The 8,900-nt window shown below is 38.6% G+C and overlaps 1 non-coding gene across 1 annotated transcript; it reads left to right on the forward strand.

Annotated features, from left to right (window-relative positions):
* The first annotated feature begins 7,162 nt into the window (after positions 1–7,162).
* LOC127077127 (small nucleolar RNA R71) lies at positions 7,163–7,269 on the forward strand. The gene has a single exon (XR_007787108.1). It is a non-coding gene; the product is annotated as a small nucleolar RNA R71 (small nucleolar RNA).
* Positions 7,270–8,900: the final 1,631 nt, after the last annotated feature.

Genomic DNA, 8,900 nt, shown 5'->3' on the forward strand with positions numbered 1-8,900 from the left:
CCCGATTTTACAACCATTCAATAATCCTTCTCTGCCTATCCCCAGGTTTCCCTTCGTGAAGAACATATTCGTTGAACTCCATTATTTTGCTCTTTGAATGTGTTGAAGAAGATGAAAATGGGTTTATATAAATATGGTGGTAAAGGAAGGATTTTTATGGATATTGATGGATGAAAATTAAAATGGAAGTTGGAAAGGTAAATTGTATGGTGGGAAGATGATAAATGTAGGAGCTTTTATGGGGTTCAAGGGAGTTTTTGGAAGAGGAAAAAATGGGTTTTGGAAGTTTGAAGGGCCAAAAATGCTGAATTAATTGAATCTTCCTGCATATACCAGACGTCGTGGCGGGCGCCATAGGGTCTATGGCGGGCGCCACAAGAGCAACATTGAAGCTGGGCCAAAATTTGAAGATTTTGGTATGGGCTTCTCCATGCCTTTTTTTGGTCTGGGGTCCGGATAGCATTTTCATAGTTTTTCCTAATAGAAATTTAAACATTAAATAAATAATACTATTAGACTATAATATGAATATAAAGGAAATAAACACACACATATATATATATGTATATATATATATATATATATAATATATATATATATATATATATATGTATATATATATATATATATATATATATATATATATATATATATATATATATATATATATATATATATATATATATATATATATATATATATATATATATATATATATATATATATATATATATATATATATATATATATATATATATATATATATATATATATATATATATATATATATATATATATATATATATATATATATTTATATGTGGAAATATCAAAGTGCTAACATAATTTGAAAATGTACCAAATGCGATAATATAAAATAAGTCTGGGAAATGCGAAAAATAATATAAGCATAAATAAGAAAAGGTAAACGAGACGGTAAGCTCAAACAGCAGGGGGCTCCTCTTCCTGACTGGATCCACGAAGTACGGCTATCTCCTGACAAAGCTCTGCTATCTCTTGGTACAAAAAATAAGCCTCATTAGCATGTGTAAGATCGGATACCTCAATCTGTAATGTAAGGTCAGCCACCTCCTGCCTAAGCTTGGCAGTCTCTCTACGACACTCGGCAATCTGCGTGCGGACATCTGGGGGATGCAAAGATAAATTGTTAGAGAGCACAGTAAACCTGGGTGAAAGCGGCGTATGAGTATAATCAGCAACAGGAGGGGATCTAGGCTCCTCAATAGTCTCTCCATGACCTTCCAAAGCATAACTCCAGTTAGCTGGGTCATGAACACTGGTCATCATTGGGTCTGTCAGTGTAAAGTAGTGTATCGTCTCGCTATCAATCAACAATCTGAACTGTCTGGGATTGAAAGAGGCTTTCCTCATCAATCCTATGTCCAAGAAGAAATCAATATCCATAGTAGTATAGCCACAAAAAGTCTTGAGATTGAGCAGCTTACGGGACAGGCCTAAGGCAATGGCAATCTGCGTGACAATCCCTCCTACATGAATAATTCCCTCGGATGATCTGGCAAAACTGCTAAGGCCACACAGCAGAAAATTCCCACATGCCACAGGGCGTGACTGGGATGCACATAATAAGAAAAATATCTCCTCCTCACTCAGCAGAGTCTCAGCATCTGGTCTTCCAAGAAAAGAGTGTGTCAGTATCATCTGAAAATACCTCATAGCAGAGTTGTGGATAACCTGGGACAACTGAGTGGAAGGATCCTGACTCCCTCCACCAGAGATATCGCTCCAGAATTTCTCCACTTCCCTACTCAGAAAGTATCCCATCGGTGTCTCAAGGATAGCATCGGGAGTTGTCTGAAAACCTAACAAGTCACCGAACTCCTTATGGATGAAAAAGTACTCAGTCCCGAATAACCTGAAAATAGCATGTCCGTCTAGTCCAGAGTAAGGATCATAAGCAAACGAGCTAAGAACTCCAAAGTCAGGTTCCTGTAGGTGTTGTTCATGTCATCAGCGAATTCATCCCATTGGAGTTGGTGGCACAGGAATCTGATGCTCGGCTCAATGCCTGGGGCGTCCATGCAATCCTGGTCCGGATAGCGTGTAGGTGCCATAGGGCGCTGGTAGAGAACTATGTAGCGCTCCCTTTGGGCGTCATCTCTGAAAACCACGTGCATGTCATCAAAGTTATGCATCCTGCAAAGGTTAGGGAAAAGGATCCTGAAAACACAAACATTGCAAATGATATTTAGTCCTGAAGAGAATATGATTAAAAATAAAACAAAGTAAATAAATGCAGAAAAAGTAAAATAAGATAAGAAAACCGTGGGTTGCCTCCCAAGAAGCGCTTGTTTAACGTCGTTAGCTTGACGATCGGAACTTATACATCTGTCGTAGGAATTGGTGGATCTATCAGAGTGTGGCTGGAGTAGCCTGTTGAAATGTCTCCTCCTTCATAGGGCTTCAGTCTTTGCCCATTTACAATGAATGGACTACAGGTTTCGTTCTTGATTTCTACAGCTCCAGATCTCAGAATCTTAGATACTTTGAAAGGGCCAGTCCATCTTGAACGCAACTTCCCATGGAAAAGTCGTAACCTAGAATTGAACAGGAGAACAGGGTCGCCTATATTGAAATCTTTTTTCACAATTCTTTTGTCATGCCAAGCTTTGGTTCTCTTGTATATTATGGCATTCTCGTAGGCAGATTGCCTGAGTTCTTCCAGTTTGTGGATGTCAAGGATACGTTTTTCACCAGCGGTCAGGTAATCCAAATTCAAAGTTTTAATGGCCCAATAGGCCTTATGCTCTAATTCAAAAGGTAAATGACAGGATTTTCCATAGACTAGTTGGTAGGGAGTTGTTCCTATAGGGGTTTTGAAAGCGGTTTTGTAGGCCCATAATGCTTCTTGGAGCTTTTGAGACCAATCTTTTCTAGATATAGAAACAGTTTTTTCTATAATTTGTTTTATCTCCCTATTGGATACTTCTACTTGGCCACTAGTATGTGGGTGGTATGATGTTGCTACTCTATGCCTAACTCCATATTTTCTTAAAAGTTTATCAAATATTCTCGATATGAAGTGCGATCCTCCATCGCTTATGACTAAACGGGGTGTTCCAAATCTGGGGAATATATAGTTTTTAAATAACTTGATCACCACTCTAGTGTCGTTTGTGGGTGCAACTATAGCTTCAATCCACTTAGACACGTAGTCCACAGCTACTAAGATATACTTGTTTCCTAGGGATGGTGGGAAAGGTCCCATGAAATCTATACCCCAAACGTCGAAGAGTTCTACTTCCTGAATGTTTCTTAGAGGCATTTCGTCACGTCTTCAAATATTTCCCGTGCGTTGGCATATATCACATTTGGCAATGCAAGCATGGACATCGCGCCACATGGTAGGCCAGAACAGGCCAGCTTGAAGAATCTTGGCGTATGTCTTAGAGGTGCTCGCATGTCCACCATAGGGTGCAGAGTGACAATGCTCAATTATACTTTTTACCTCCTCTTCTGGAACGCAACGGCGAAAAATATCATCTTTACCCCTTTTGAAAAGGAGCGGTTCGTCCCAATAAAAGTTTCTTACATTGTTAAAGAACTTCTTCTTCTGGTGGTAGTCAAGATCAGGGGGTATGATATCAGCAGCTAGATAATTAACAAAGTCTGCATACCATGGCACGTTACTGACAGCTAAGGATTTTTGGAAGTGCTCATGAGGGCCTAGGCTATCGTCTTCAATGGCTTCTAGTTTAGCTATCAGTCTATCATAGGCAAAATCATCATTTATGGGTACGAAGTCTGGTTTCAGGTGTTCTAGCCTCGAAAGGTGATCAGCTACTACATTTTCAATGCCTTTTTTATCTCGGATATCTAAATCAAACTCTTGTAGTAACAGAATCCATCAGAGTAACCTGGGCTTGGCATCTTTTTTACTTAATAGGTAACGAATGGTAGCATGATCGATGTAAACTATAATTTTGTCTCCTACTAGATAAGATCTGAATTTGTCTATAGCAAAAACTACAGCTAGTAGTTCCTTTTTAGTTATTGCGTAGTTAAGTTGGGCGGCGTCTAGGCTTCTACTGGCATAATAAATCACATGTAATTTTTTTATCTTTCCTTTGTCCTAGAACGGATCTAACGGCATAATCAGTAGCATCACACATTATCTCAAAAGGTTTTGACCAATCAGGGGGTTGCATAATGGGTGCTGAAATCAACGCTTGCTTTAAAAGATTAAATGCTTCATTACATTTTTCATCGAAAATGAATTCAGCATCTTTCATTAAAAGGCCAGTTAAAGGTTAAGTTATTTTAGAGAAGTCTATGATAAAACGCAGGTAGAATCCAGCATGTCCAAGGAAGCTTCTGACTTCTCTGATAGTTTTGGGTGGTTTTAGATTCTCTATGACTTTTATCTTAGCTCTATCTACCTCAATACCTTTTTCAGAAACTATATTTCCTAAAACAATACCTTCGGTGACCATGAAATGACACTTTTCCCAGTTTAGCACAAGGTTCACCTCTACGCATCTCTCCAGGATTTTCTCAAGGTTAGCAAGACAATTTTGGAAATCAAATCCGCAAACCGAGAAATCATCCATAAATACTTCCATGATACTATCTAGATAATCTGCAAAGATTGACATCATGCAGCGTTGGAAAGTAGTTGGGGAATTTCAGAGTCCGAATGGCATTCGTCTGTAGGCAAAAGTTCCATAAGGGCATGTAAAGGTAGTTTTCTCTTGATCTTCGGGGTGGATAGGTATTTGGAAGAATCCAGAGTATCCATCTAGATAGTAAAAGTAAGAGTGTCTGGCTAGACGCTCCAACATCTGGTCTATAAATGGTAAAGGGAAATGATCCTTCCTGGTTGCTTTATTTAACTTTCTGTAGTCTATGCACATTCGTCATCCTCCTTCTATCTGTTTTGCTATATGTTTGCCTTTATCGTTTTCCATTACTGTGATGCCTCCCTTTTTAGGTACTACATGCACGAGGCTCACCCACTTACTATCCGAGATCTGATAGATTATACCTGCCTCAAGTAACTTAAGAACTTCTCTTTTAACAACATCACTCATTATAGGGTTTATTCTTCTCTGATGTTCTCTGGAGGGATTTGAATCTTCTTCGAGCAAAATTCGATGCATGCATACGGATGGGCTTATACCTTTCAGATCAGAGATATTATATCCTAAGGCTGAGGGATATCTTCGTAAAACATCTAAGAGTTGGTTTATTTCCTCTTGGCTCAAGGTATCACTGACTATAACTGGATGATTCATCTCTTCATCAAGAAACTCATATCTCAGGTTCTTAGGAAGTTCCTTAAGTTCTAAGGTTGGTTTCTTAGGGCATGGCATAGGATCTGGGGTAAGGGATAAACATTCGTAAAGGTTATCATCGATGTAGGGCTTCCTAAAGTTATCATCTTCCAGTATGAGAGTTGATGGAAACTTAATTGTTTTTATGATTTCTTCTTGTTCTATTTCCCTAACGCATTCATCAATGATATTTATGGCATAACATGTGTCTCCCATCACAGGTTCCATAAGAAATTTTGAAAGTATAAATTCTATCTTCTCGTCACCTACCTCAAAGGTCAACTTTCCTCTCTTGACATCTATTATGGCTCCTGCAGTTGATAAGAACGGTCTACCTAAAAGGATTGGTATATCACCATCCTCTTTAATGTCCATGACAACAAAATCGGTAGGGATAAATAACGGACCTATCCTAACAGGGACATCTTCTAATATGCCTATCGGATACTTAACAGATCTATCGGCTAATTGAAGTGACATCTTAGTAGCTTGTAATTCTCCTAAGTTTAACCTCTCACAAACTGCTAAAGGCATTAAGCTCACACTAGCTCCTAAGTCTATAAAAGCTTTTTCGATGACATAACTTCCCAAAATACAAGGAATGGAGAAATTTCCAGGATCTTTATCTTTTTTGGCTAACTTATTCTCGGAAATAGAATTTCATTCCAAGGGCTTCATATCATCGAGTCTACGTTTGTTGGTAAGGATGTCTTTGAGAAACTTGGCATAAGAAGGTATTTAGGTGATGGCTTCTGTGAAAGGGATTTCTACGTGAAGTTTTTCTATAACCTTAATGAATTTCTGATACTGGTTATTGATCTGGGTCTGTTTGAGTCTTTGAGGACATGGTATCGGTGGTTTGTATGGGGGGTGGTACATAAGTTTTGTCTTTAGGTTCTTCTCCTTTTTCTTGACCTTCCTGTTTTTCAAATTCCTCTGGTTCCTTCACTTCGTCCGTGGCTTCGGTATATTCCTTAGAAGTTTTGGGTTCACTCAATCTTGGGTTAACTGGCTCATCATAAGCGGTCCCACTTTGTAGGGTAATGGCATTGGCTTGTCCTCTCGGATTCTGTTGAGGTTGTCCAAGGAACTGTCCTCCAGATGTAGTCTGGGGAGCTTGGTTTAAGGCTACCTGAGAGATCTGGGTTTCAAGCATCTTATTATGAGTAACTATTTTGTCAACCTTGGTTCTTAACTGGGTAATCAGTTCGTTAACGTGAATATTCTGGTTCATGAACTCTTTGTTTTGTTGGGTTTGAGCAGTGATAAAATTTTCCATAATTTTCTCAAGGCTCGGCTTTGGTGGCACAGGTTGCATAGGTTGATTTGGTCTTGGGGCTTGGTAACCTGGTTGTCTCGAAGGTGCAGTATTTTGGATAGGGTTATTGTTCTTATAGGAGAAGTTAGGGTGATTCCTCCATCCAGGGTTGTAGGTATTCGAATATGGGTTCCCTTGGGCGTAGTTCACTTGCTCAGAGTTGGTTTCGTTTAAGAGATTGCATTCTGCAGATTGGTGTCCTTTGGTTCCACATATCTCACAATCTAACGAAACTGCAGCTGCAGTATTCGGGTTTATACACATATGCTAAACCTTGAGGGCTAGCGCGTCCATTTTAGCTTGCATCATGTCTATAGAGCTTAACTCATGTACTCCTCCTTGGGCTTCCTTCTTCTCAACTGTCGCTCGTTCAACTCCCCATGATTGATGGTTTTGAGCCATATCTTCGATAAGGGCACTAGCTTCAGGGTAAGGTTTGTTCATCAGTGCGCCACCTGCGGCAGCGTCGATGGTCATCTTAGTGTTATAGTGAAGTCCATTATAGAAGGTCTGAATGATTAACCAATTTTCTAAACCCTGATGTGGGCATGCTCTTAACATCTCTTTATATCTCTCCCAAGTTTCGAACAACGATTCTCCTTGACTCTGGGTAAATCTGGTTATTTGGTTTCGAAGAACGGCGGTCTTACTTGGGGGAAAGTATCTAGCAAGGAATACTTTTATAAGGTTTTCCCAAGTCGTTATGGAATTCGGTGGAAGGGAATCTAACCATGATAGGGCTTTATCTCTGAGGGAGAAAGGGAATAATCTTAAACGGATTGCCTCAGGAGAAGCTCCATTGGTTTTAAAAGTGTCTGCTAATTGGAGAAAGATTTTTAAATGTTGGTTTGGGTTCTCAGTAGAAAGACCTGTGAATTGTCTCTGTTGCACTAGTTGCAACAGGGAGGGTTTAAGTTCGAAATTATTAGCTGGGATGGTTGGGTTTACTATACTAGAACTAGGTTCTTTGTTGGATGGTTGGGCGAAATCCTTAAGAGGTCTTTGATTTTGATCTTCGGTCATAGTTCTCCTAATTCTATGGAAAAATAAACGTGCGTGAGCGTAACGTTCAGGTTCCTCTAGAGGATCTACTAAGCTTCCGGTGCTACGAGTCCTTCGCGTTGACCGGCGGGTGACAACCTAAGTCTAAACGATATAACAACAGGGTACGAAATTTGACGAAATTGATCCCCGGCAACGGCGCCAAAAACTTGATGCGTGTTTTTCACAAGTATACGAACGCGTCAGAGTAATATAAAAGATTGTCGAATCCACAGAGACCAAATGTCAATCTATCGTTATCTGTTGTTATGGTGTTTATCTAAGGTAATCGAAACAGGGTTTTTAAGAGTGCACAATGAAAAATAAAGTATTAAATTAAATTCAATTAATAAAAACAGGTTTGAATGTAATTCGCATAATCAATTAATAATCCAAATACTTGCTAATAGAATTACTTATGGGCAGTGTTTCCTACTTTGAAAAGAACCAATTTAACGGGAATTGTCGCTTTCGCGTATTCAAAACCGAGTTGTACTTCCTAATCAAACCCTCTTATTGTCACTTATAAAAAGGCGCACATTGCGTTAGAGTAGTAAACCTATTTTTAAGAAATATGGTGGCTTGACTAAGTTGAAAATTATTTTGACCTGGATTTCTTAACCAAAAGAGGTTCTCACGAACCAGACTATAAACTTATAAATGCGTCCGAAAATAGTTTTAAAATCACTTTTCTTTTTAAGTTAAAAACTCCTAATGAACTAAACAAAGCGCTTTCGCTGTATTTGAAATAGTTAAAAAACAACTAAGTTTTAACAGATGTCGGACGACTTTTGATCTTACCCAACGAAAATTAAGTGCGGGAAAACTTAAGTTGAAAGTCAAAATAGCCCTTAAGTGTTTCTACGAACAATTGTACGGATTATCGGTTCAATTACGATCCTTACATTCTAACCTTTATAGGTTTATCCAGACATGGTAAAGTAAAAATGCATTTTAATTTTTATCATAAAAACAGATAAATAAAAGACTTTAAAAAAAAAGGTAATAAGTGCGAGTGCAGGAAAGTAAATAAAAGTAGTGCGAGTGCGGAAAATAAGTTAAAGTGGTGTGGGTGCAGGAAAGTAAATAAAAGTAGTGCGGTGCAAGAAATAAAGGAAAGTAGTGCAGTGCGAGAAATAAACAAAGTAAAGTGCGAGCGCGGGAAAGTAAACAAAATAAAGGCAATGCGGGAAAGTAAACAAAATAAAGGCAGTGTGGGAAAATAAAGT

The sequence above is a fragment of the Lathyrus oleraceus genome, chromosome 4, assembly GCF_024323335.1.
Source record: "Lathyrus oleraceus cultivar Zhongwan6 chromosome 4, CAAS_Psat_ZW6_1.0, whole genome shotgun sequence".
NCBI classification, from domain to species: domain Eukaryota; kingdom Viridiplantae; phylum Streptophyta; class Magnoliopsida; order Fabales; family Fabaceae; genus Lathyrus; species Lathyrus oleraceus.